This window comes from Panthera uncia, assembly GCF_023721935.1.
Source record: "Panthera uncia isolate 11264 chromosome A1 unlocalized genomic scaffold, Puncia_PCG_1.0 HiC_scaffold_16, whole genome shotgun sequence".
In the NCBI taxonomy this organism is placed as follows: domain Eukaryota; kingdom Metazoa; phylum Chordata; class Mammalia; order Carnivora; family Felidae; genus Panthera; species Panthera uncia.
This window is the reverse complement of record NW_026057576.1, coordinates 19712716-19724449: the sequence shown is the minus strand read 5'-3', so window position 1 is coordinate 19724449 and position 11734 is coordinate 19712716.

The window sequence follows — 11734 nt, the reverse complement described above, 5'->3', positions numbered from 1 at the left end:
AACCATGAGTACCTTGAGATGAATACATTATGGAGACAACTGTCATCACCACCACATGTGGTATTATTTACTCACGTCAGGTTGAATGATTAATGTGGAAAAGTGGCTGCGCAGCTAATAAGATTGAGGGCCGTATAGGACAATTTCTGTGTGATCTTAAACAATGCCCACACTGTCCGTGGCAAGTCACAGAAACATGAATAGCTGGCCCTGCTGCCTCCTCTGTTTGCCGACTCCCTTTCTCAGCTGGGTCCTCCTGTCCCCCCGCCCCCAACTCCCATCTCCAGAGACTCCAGGTTTTCCATCTGGAGCCAAGGAAGAGAAAGCAGGGACCCTTTCAATTGCAGCAGCCTGGGGGTTGTAAGCGGTGGCAGCCATCTTCCTGACATCACCGGTGACTCCTCAGACAGCCAGAGGACAGATGAGACTCATGGGGCCCCATGAGAGAGTCCACGATTATAGGCCGGTCACTGCCCCTTTTGACGAGTGGCTGTGCAGACTGTTAAAAACCATGCTTCAGAGAAACAGCACTGAAATGGAAAAATTTGAAAGACAGCAAGGTGCTCCAAATAAGTCAGGGATTTGTTCTGCAGGCCTGTCAGCTTTATAAATACCTAAAATCCTGGTTACCACGGCTTAGTTTGATGTACGTCTCCAGGTGCTAAGAATTTTCTATGTTCTTTTATTTGTGGAAGGCATGGAAGACCACAAGATCAAACGGTTTATCAGGATCCATCTTGACTACTAGTCCTGATTATCATTATCTCCACTTACTGAAAGCTTAGCATCGAGAGCATGCTAGAACTGTACTAAAAGCCTTGAATACATTTTCTTCTTTAAGTCTCGAAGTCGATGAAGAAACTGAGGCCTGGGATGTTGACATAAGCTGCTCAAAGTCATGCCGTGGTAGGCGACCAGTTGGGACTAGAATCTAGGGCTGACTCCAGAATCTGAGTTCATTACACATCCGCCTTGTGTGTCATCTGCTTTTATCCCATTCCTTTGGTTTTGTGGTGTGTGTGGGGGAGGATGGGACTCAGGGTTACAAGAGGAAAGTAGAGGAAGTGGCACAGGGGTGGGGTGTGACGGTGGTGGGGTGCGGAGTGTAGCGATAGGCAAGCTTGGCTTTCTGTTTCTGGATTACAAAGCATGGCGCCAGTCTCAGCAACTGTGGTGACGAGTTTTCTTTTCCGTGACATCATCTCAGCTTTGAGGCAAGAATTGTCTAGCACATAAGATACAAAGTAGATCCAGCAAAAACAGAACACTGAATGTCTCTTAGGGACATCTTGTTAGTGGCTCTGACCCTTGTTGAGAAGTTTCCTAACACTTTTAAAGGGATCTCAGTGTAAACTCAAGGCATACAATGCATACATTTCCCCATGGCTGTTCTTTTGGGGTCCTTAGTCCTGATGTGGCATTTAGATGGCCGTCAAGCTTCTTGTCACCCTACAGGATAATCTATGTGAACGATGCTCAGGGACATGACGAGAGGCTGTCTGAGGAGTGTGGACACCAGCAGCCCTTGTGTGTGGTTTGGGATACTAATGTCAGACAAGACCTGAAATCATATTTAGAAGCTTATTTCCTGTTATATTAAAAAGCTACATTTTTCATCCCAGCATACAGCAGGAAACAAAGGGACTATCATTCAGCCCAAGAACTGCATAAAAATATTCAAAAAGAGAAACAAAAGAAAGCCAGAATGGAGTGACAATGTTGAATCTAAACATTTGATCTCTTTATCATGTGAGACATGAATTACTTTTATTAATTTGTTTTATTTTGGAGTTGTTCTTTTTTTTACTCCTATTTTCTTCCTGTTTTGACTTTTCATCCAGCATTAGTCATGTTCAACCCTGAATAATCTCATCCAACCATTGTATCAACGTTTTCCTATCTTTATCCTGCTTTGGAGGACAGATACAGGACTAAATATACCTTTACAAAAAGAAAATATTATTTTTTAATTCTTCCTTTTCACTAAACGTCTGGCTTGAGCTACCTGATTCGACCTATTGATGTCACCTGACTTAAAGCCAGTCCCAGTGACAGGATCTAGATGGTAAGTGACAGAAACATAAACATCCCTGGAACCTTCAGAGGACCAGTCATACATCAGTAGAGCCAGCTTCCCAGACAGACTCTTTGCTCTTGGCAAAACTTTTGACAAAATTTTAATTGTGACCGCATCTATTAATAAAAATGATCCATTTTGATTGATAGATTTCCTTTCAAATTAACTGTACCACAGTATCTTGTACCTACCCATGATTTGAGTGCAGTATTTCTCAAAAGACGTTCCCAGGAGAAAATTGTCCAGAATGCTGATCAAACTGCAGGTTCCTGGTCCCCACTCTAAATCTACTCAGTAAGACCCTCTGGAGGTGGACCCAGGGATATGCATTTAAGAAATAAGCCTTGTAATTTGGGGGCATATTATCATGGCACCAGTCTCAGCAACTGTGGTGAGGAGTTTTCTTTTTCATGAAATCATCTCAGCTTTGAGGCAAGAGGTGTCTAGGACATAAGATACAAAGTAGATCCAGCAAAAACAGAATGCTGAATGTCTCTTAGGGACATCTCGTTAGTGGCTCTGACCCTTGTTGAGAAGTTTCCTAACACTTTTAAAGGGATCTCAATGTAAACTCAAGGCTCATGATTTGTGATAACCACTGGTGCAGAGTTAAATAACATGAGCAGTACTTGCACAGTTCTTCATGGTCAACATCAATGACTAGGGAAAGTGTACAAGTACTGAGAATTGGCGTTCATCCATTCATTCAGTGAGCCTTTATTGAGTACCTCTGACACTCAGTTTTGGGCTGAGAAGACAAGTATGGATTCTACCCAGGCCTCATTTCCCTTATTTTTGGGATAGAAATGAAGGCCCAAGGTAGTGATTTTCAAACCTGCATGTACATCAATATCATGAGGAGCCTGATAAGAATGCATAGCGTCTCCCTATATACACACATGTACACACATATTCTACAGAAACCTGTGTTTCCTCTCTCCTCCCACTGGTCACACTTTATATCCTTTCTGGAATAACATAAAATGTAGGTAGATAACCCATATCTTAATTATCCCACTAATGTTCTAGTTGAGCGAGTTTAATTCTTAGTTTCATAAAGAATACCATGTTGAATTTTTATTCGTTTCAGCATTCCCTTAAGACAGGCATCTAGAAGTGAATACTTTATGTGGTAGCTTCTTTGAAAGTTGGCTAACTTCTGCTTTGTCCACTCTCAATGCCAAAGACAAAGAGTGGGTTTATGTCACTCGGTCAGCATATGTGGGTCTTTAGGTCCATCTCTGACCCAAACAGTAGATTTGTTAGTTAGGGTACATGTAAGCTTCTGTAACAAAGAGACCCCACAATACCGTGGTTTAAATCAGATGGACATTTATTTCATTCTCACTTTACTGCGCAGATAGGAATGGTTTAGGGCTAGTGGGGAGACTCTGACATTCTTATCACGTGGCTTCCATTTCTGGGTTCAAAGTGACTACTCTGTTCTTACTGTTTTTATAGACAACGGGAGGGAGAAATGACCTGGGAGACTACACCCACTGTTTTGAAGACAGGATCCAAAAGTGGCACATGTCATTTTGGATGACATCCCATTGGTAGTTACCAGTTTCATCTAGCAGCAAGAAGGGATAGGAAATGATGTAGTTACCTGGACAGCCAAATGCTCAGCCATTATTCTATGACTCCCAGCTTGCTCAACTTTGAGCCTTTGAGATAGAAGCATTAGAAACATTAGAGTCAGGTAGTGAAACCTTTGCTAATCTGACAAGGAATCAAGGTTCATTAAACTCCTAAATGTGGCAGTTTTATAGAGTATGGCCAAACTGGAGTTGGCTAAGTGCAGACATCATTAGCTATAGGTTCATTTGAGCTCCACAGTGGGTTTTTCCTCTCTCCCTCCCTCCCCCTCTCTTCCTTTTTCCTTCTCTCTCCCTCTCATTATCTACATTTCCTTTCTGTTTTTAAAACTCTCCTTGTTTTGGTTTTGTTTTGTTTGCTATTGATAGGTACACAAGAAAAAAAAATTTAAAATTTCTGGGTTTTAGTGAAAAAATAAGTTTTAAAGTAGAATTTTCAACAAGACATCTAATGAACAATGGTCTATTCGCACAGCTGAAAGCTCTACTCATAAATCTCTTTCTCTTTTAGATTTGTGAGGAACAAGGGGTTATATTCTCTGCATGGGATTTTGCTTCTGGGCTAGGGTTGACTGCAAGTTTATTGGAACGAGCACTACGTTTTGTTTTGTTTTTACCATAAGGGACTTCTGCAAAGAGCCCGGTGCTCATCATGTGCTGCGAAGAAAATGAAGAGAGTTTGCAGACCAGTTCTTTCCCTTCATTCAAAATTAGGTACAAGCTGAGAACCACTGGTGATTTTTTAAGTCCTGTTTTGGATGAAATAAGCAGACATATTTGAATTAATTAACATTGGAAGGAGACTCTTAGCACTGAGACTGAGTTAGTACCTGATAAAAGGAACGCTGAGCCAGGAATGACAAAAACCCCTGTTCTACCCTTGGCCTTGCCACAAATTCTTTTTAGGACTATGGGCAACTCACTGACATTTGTGCCTTGGTTTCCCAATTATATAAATTCAGAGATTCTTATACTTCTAGGAGAAGAATGATTTTATAGACTCTCTACTCTGACTTCCTTGGGGTAATCACAGGAAGACTGAGGTGCAGCAAGTCCCAGCTGATCATCCCCCACTCTGTGAACCAGGTAGAGTAAACCATTCCCTTCTAGCACTCCACATGCTAGCACTCTGTACTATAAATTCTACAACATTTAGTGACTTGTATTTTATTTATGGGTCTGCTTTCCCGTGGGCTTCTCAAAAGCAGAGCCCATTTCCTATCTATGTTGTCCCTGCATTGTAGCTTAGTGTTATGGTTGGCTCATAGTAGATACTTGACATGGGATAAATGAATGAAATAAAGTACACACAGAGTCTGATGGTTGGTCGGGAGCTGGTTAATAGCTGGGTAGGGCCTGGTCAAGTCTCACACTCCCAGACCAGTCTTTTTCATCTACAACCTCCCTGCCCTCATGAGTAAGGGGACATCAAATGTAAGAAGTGCTTGAGAACTAGAGATTTTGGTAGAGGAGGTGAATGGTTTCCTCTGCTCGGGCTTGTTCTGCTCTTTCAAACTTGTGGTCCTCCGTGACCCTTTCTTTTCATAACATCCTTCTCTCTCCCTTTTTCCCCAAGAACCTCTGCTTGGAGTGCTCAGGTGGTGGTACCTCAGGCCAAGCCAGAGAGAAGGATATTGCCCCGGGGCCCAGAGCACTTCACAGGCTATTTTTATGTCAAAATCTGAAGCCCCAAATATCTGCTAAGTTGAGGGCAACCTCTCCAAAATAAAGCTGGCAAGAGCGGCCATAAGGAAGGGAGAATGGTTCACGCTCTCAGAAGTAGATACAAGACCTAGAGGCCCACGCCTGGGGCTGCCACTCAGGTGTCCACCTGACATGGCTGCCAGTTTAAGAATGGAGTCTACACTCTGGTAGTCACACTAACTACTCAGGGTGGAGAAAGACATGGGCCAGAGTCTTGGGAAGTCCTGAAAGGGCTGCTCTTAGTACATGGAGGAGACCAAGACAACTGAAGCCACAGTAACAAGCCTAGGAGGAAGGAAGGCTACTGTGGAGTCACTGGGAGAAACGCTTCCTGCCATTGTCTGGCCACATGGCGTGGGTTGAAGATAAAAATAGGTGGAACTTGAAGGCTGCTTCTGGCTCCAGATCCACCCAGAGAATCCATTTCTGCTGTGTTTGGGATGTGGAGAAATAACCCACGGCATCTCAGCCCTGTGACTGTAGGAGGTGGAGGTCAGAGACCTAAGGAGAAAGGCTAATAAATCCTAACCATGCTCCCACTGTTTATAGAAGAGTTTCTCAACCCAGGGGTCCTACCCAGCAATGTTTGGTAGAACAGAGGACCATACCATACAAAACTCTCAGGACAAAGCACAGGGCATTCAAAGGACTGTTTCATAACTGCTGAACAGAGGTTGAAAGCCAGGTTCTAAAGGCTTCTTGGACTACCACCCTGTTTCCCTAAAGTTTGTCCAAAGAGGACTACTTGGGGATCTTGTATTCTTCTCTGGCACTTTTTTTTCTTTAGTTTTTGTTTGTTTGTTTGGTTTTAGTTTATGTTATGGAGAATGTCAACTATATGTCCAAAAATAAAGATGATCTAACGAACCCGTATGTACCTATCACAACTGCCTTTAACAATTATCAACCCATGGCCAATCTTGTTTCATCTGTATCTCTGTCTACTTTCTCACTCCGTGTTATTTGGAAACAAATTACAGATATGTAATTTCATCTAAAATATTATATGTTGTATTTCTAAAATCTAAGGATTCTTTATAAAAACATAACTATTCCATTATGCTATCTAAAAAAGGTCGAATTCTATCATGTCACCAAATATCCAGTAGGTGTTCAAATTTCCAACACCTGACCTCTAACCACGTCTTCCTCGTGGTTCCCCTAGGACTTACTCTATCCCAATCCAGACAGAAAACCATGGCAAACTTATCATATAGGGAAAAAAGCTGTGATGCCCTGGCCCTTTTATTTCCACCCTATGGTAATTTAACAAACACATGGTGTGCCAGGAACAGAGAGGAAGACCCCCAAATTGGAGGCAAGCACATTGGCAACATAAAGAGAAAATAACTGACAAATCCCTAATTCTGGAAGATGCCCAGAGAGGCTGGGCCTGGAGCCAGGAGCTTAACAAGTTCCCATTGTTATTGGCAGCCGACAAATTTAGAAGCAGACAGGGGACCTTCTTATCATGGGGAATTTTGTTAGCTGAGGCTGTATGCATTTAAAAAGCACAATCAACCTGTAGTGAGCTAAGGGATTAAACATGATTTTTCTCTACTTGAATGACCCCTCTCCCTAAATTAAGCTGCCTATTTAGCGCCCTTAATAAATACATAGATAATTTAAACCATGTGGTGGCAAATTGAAAACATGGGCTTTTTGAACTATGTATTTTCTTTCTCATGTTGGAACATTTCCCTCGAGAAAAATCTCAGGTCTCATGATTATGGAAAAGAAAGATCTGTATATCTTTCTGATTAAGTGTTTCATGATACACACATACACATTGATCAAGTTTTTTCTTTTTTCTTGGCTTAAGTGAAGCATATGCTTCTGAGAAAAGTGTTCCATCGACACTTCTCTGGCAAGTGCCTGGTCTATTTGTCAACAAAACAAAATGTGAAAGAATTATATTTCTATAAAAGTAATTACATTTTCAAAGCAGCTTGTTATTATATACCATGTGGCATTACATTGAACCAAGATGCTATTTTCTGCCTGATTGTTAGAAGGAATGATCTACATTCACAAGTCCGTAAAAAATTCAAATATCTGTCTTCTCTGTTGCTTGATTGGGGAAAAGAATACTCCCTGCTGGAACACCTGCAGGTTTGAACTGAATTATTTGATGTGCCAGTTTTCAGATATTTGTACCCATCTACTGATTTAAACTGTAGCCTACACATACACAACACATTTACACAAACATATTTAGCGTACTATTAGGAATCTTGATTTGGATCAAAAGATGTCCATAATGTGACCAAGACTTTTTAAAAATTTTTTTTCTGTATTTTCTCCTTTCCTTGAATTAATGAGTCACATCAAAGAGTGTCTCAACTTTTAGAAGCTTTGTTAAAATTTTCTTTGGTCTCTTTCATGTGTGTCCAAAAAAAGGTCCATAAACAGTTTTCTGGGCTCGTGGGCCCATGGGACTCATTTGGTCTCCTAATCTTCTCTGTGGTCAGAGTACTTTCTGAAAGAGTGTTCACCACAAATTCTCTAGAGACAAAGTCTGCAGCTTTCCTTCTGATTCCCCGCCTGTGACCCTCCCCATTATCAAGCAGAGTCTTCGACAAAATTAGATAATAGGAAAACCCTTGAAATTCCAATTTCGAGCTGCACTGACTTTCTCCTGCTACAAATGTGGCAAACAGAGTCTCCTAGTAGTAGACTGTTCTTGGCTTCTGCAGACACTAAAGATATTTTAGGAAGAGGAGATTCAGCCACCCCAAAGAGAGAGAATATTCATATAGGCAAATTTTATCTGGTTAAAACTTTGTTTTCTCTTGGAAGATGGACATTGAAAAACAAGTCTTCAAGGCCAGACTCTGCCAGAACAAGAAAGCCTAACTGTCTGATAATGTATGTGAAGATACACAAACATTGGCCTTTTGAGTCCATTCAGCATTAACATGCCATGGAACTAGCACCCTCCTTTGAATTAGTTCTCTGAGTGTCCACTGCCTGACTTCTCTGTGGCCAACTGTCTGAAGTTGGGATCAATGGGATCATTTGAAGGAGCCAGTCTTTCAGAAGGAAGCATGAAAGCTTCTTAGGAAGCCTTTATACTGTATTAGTTTGTAAATCTAAATATTGCATGCAGCTCTTGGTTCAACAATGCTTCTCTTTTTTCTAATAATTTACTGAAACTAATTGGATACAGGACACAGCTAGCTGGTGGGCAAGTCGAGATGTTTCGGTTCGCTTCTGAGGCAATACATGGCAGAAGAAAGCAAAACTCCCTGGCCTATTTTTTTTTTTTTTTTTTTTTTTTTTTGTGAAATGATGTGATTAGTATGTGTCTCTTCAAAGAATTATTTAGCTGGAAATGGGCTAGGATATTGGCCTTTATAAAATATTTAGAGGTTATACTTATAAATAATCTGTATTCATTTTGGGGATCATCTGAACAGTTAAATAAAAGGATGCAGGAAAGTTATATATAGCTACTGTATTCTCATGCTTTTATTTCCTTTCCACTCATGTTTTTATTTCCTTTCCAAGATTACAGAGAAGATCGATTTATTAGAAGCAAAATGACTATTTGTGATGACGTTTATGTTGGATCTGGTGTTACTTGTGTAATCACAAATGCAGATGGTTTTTCTCTTCATTTTCTCACATTGATTTTTCCCAGATTTAGAAAACATATATAATGCAGCACTATAACAAGTGGCACATTTTGGTAGTTTGGGCATGACCAAATCCTGATAAAGTGCGGTACACCAAGCCCAGTGAATGGAATACATCTAGACTAGCCCTCTAGAGCTGCGCTCTCCAATATGGTAGCCACTAGCGATCTGTGCTGATTTAAATTAGAATTAAAAAGGAAAACTCAGTTCTTCAGTTGCACTGGCCACATTTCAAGCGCTTAATAGCTACTGTATTAGACTTTTCCATCACCGCAGAAAGTTCTTTTAGAAAGTCTTGCTCCAAAGAATCCTGAATTCACTGGGTAGTGATCCCAGCTGTCCACACTTGATCTATACATTTCCTTACCCTGAAAATAAGGAGATGGGATTATATAGTCTCTAGGATTCCCCTATTTCTGTGGTTCTCATCCCCAGCACTTTTCCGATACCCGGGAGCCACGAGTGCATGACGACTCCCAAGAAGGCCGTATGGGGAGAAAGGCAGCAATGTTGTGGAGAAAACATGTTGGAGCCTACAGAACTCAGTCTTTATCCCAATACCATCAGCTCAAGCTACACCCTCCGGGGAAGTCACTTAGTTACTCTGAGTCTCTACCCATTCATCAAATGAAGGCACTGAGCTGAATGATCTCGAAGGCCTGCTTTGCTCGAAAATTCTAAAATGTTACTGACTTTTAAAAATAGCCCTCGCTAATGAGCCTGTGTAAACCTGATTTCGGTATTGTGTAGTCTATGCTATTTTCTTTGAAAACATTCTGAATTCTCACAACACCCATTCAAGGAAGGGGAAACTTATTGCCATTTTCCTTTCCGTGAAAGGTTTGCAGCCGTGGAGCTCTCCCTGCACCCTACATTTGGAAGATGTGTGAAGAATGGCCAGTCAAGCAGCTGTTTTCAATATAAAGATTCTTGGCGTCTGCGCGCAGAGTATCAGAATGATCAAAGTTTTCACTTTTCTTCCAAAAATTTGGGTGTCTTGTAGACTTACAATGTGAAAAATACTTACTTTAGCATTTGAGTTTGATCTGTAGAGCGTGCACTATGGCCTTTCCTTTTCAATATTATATGTAATGTAGAAAACGATGTTTTCAGCCATTTCATTGGAGGTTTTGGCATAAATGTGTCTATCAGTGTGGAAATTAACTCTTTCGATCACTGAACACTTTTCTCCCATGGAAAGCTTCAAGAAAATGATTACAATTTTGTTGAAAAGGAACAATTTGATAGAAGAAAAAAAAACTTTACTGATGGTTGATGGACCAAATCGTTGAGACAGAGACCTATTACATGACTTAGGGTCTAACCCATACTTTCAATTCACTAGTCTCCTCAGGGTGAAGTTTAGCCCTAGACAACATTCCGGGCATAGGAATCAGTTGAGCAGTCCACTAAATGCACAGCTGGTTCTCGGACATCCTCAACAACCAAAAAATACCTGAGAAGAATCCTAGGAGATGATGGGATGTTTAATTGTTAAATCAGAGCTGTAGCGATGCCCTGCCAGCCAACAGTGCTGAGTACCCCAGGTTACTGAGAAGTAATTCCGAAGGCCTGGTTTGGAATCCGAACTCTTCTTTGCTGTGCGTCCTCGGAGAAGTTGCTTACTTCTCTAAGCCTGTTGCCCCGTCTGTGAGAAAGGGGAGGTGATAGCCACTCAGGAGGTTCGTGATGAGCCTCAAATGACGTCACCTGTGTGAGCACACGTCCTCGTCTCGGTTCTGACTACAGAGTAAGCCACACTGGCATGAGCCACATGACCGTGGTCCTTATCCAAATAGGTATTTTGACAATGCTGGAGACTGAGAGCCACGCTGTCTTATTAGACCTCAATGGCAGAACATGACCCTTCCCCTTATTCATAAAGGGTTCTTGCTCCAGCCCAAGACAAAAGATTCAAGCTTCAGTAACAGGTACTATTCGAATGCGAATTTATGTAATTTGAGTGTAAAAAGTACGGTTACATTTCTCGTGTGCTGCCAAGAATGACACTGCCTGTACGTCCCTCTCGTCGAAAAAGGCAACACGCTTATTTTTGTATTAATTATGCTAGCAAGCTGATTTTTCTCAAACAGACCGGTGCAACCCCCCCAGAAAGATTACAGAAATATTTTCACTGAGGTTGTCATTTGCTTATTGGACAAACCGTACTTTGCTTGGATTATTCTATGGAACTTACCATCTTCCAGCTGCTATTACAATTCTTTGTTGAGCAGCCTGTCTTCCCAGAAGAGAGGCCAAGAAGAAACTGTTGAGTAAAGTCTTCTTATCAGCCCCAAGTGGTCAGAGCTGACATGCAGGGTCCTCTGCTAAAGAAACAGTTCTCCCCCATCAGCAGCTTTGAGAAATAAAATGACAAAAGTGTACTCTTCCCAAAAAAGGCAATTAGTGATGGTTAGAAGGCCAAAGGGGAGAGGTTTGCTGACTTGACAAACCATGATTACTTTTTACAGCTCATGAAACTGTCTTCTCAAGAGTCATGCTCTATGGCCTTAAGTTTATTGCACTTACGATTTTGGAAATGTCATCTTTCGGAAAGATAAGAAGCCTCAGTGAGAAAAGAGGAGATTAATAGCGTATCTTTGCCCAGTGCTAAGCATCTAAGCATTTGTTGCCCAACAGAGAAGAGAACGGGGAACAAGTTTTCAGAGGCCCGTGGGCTGGGGAGCTGTGCCCTCCCTCAGCACAGATAACCCCCA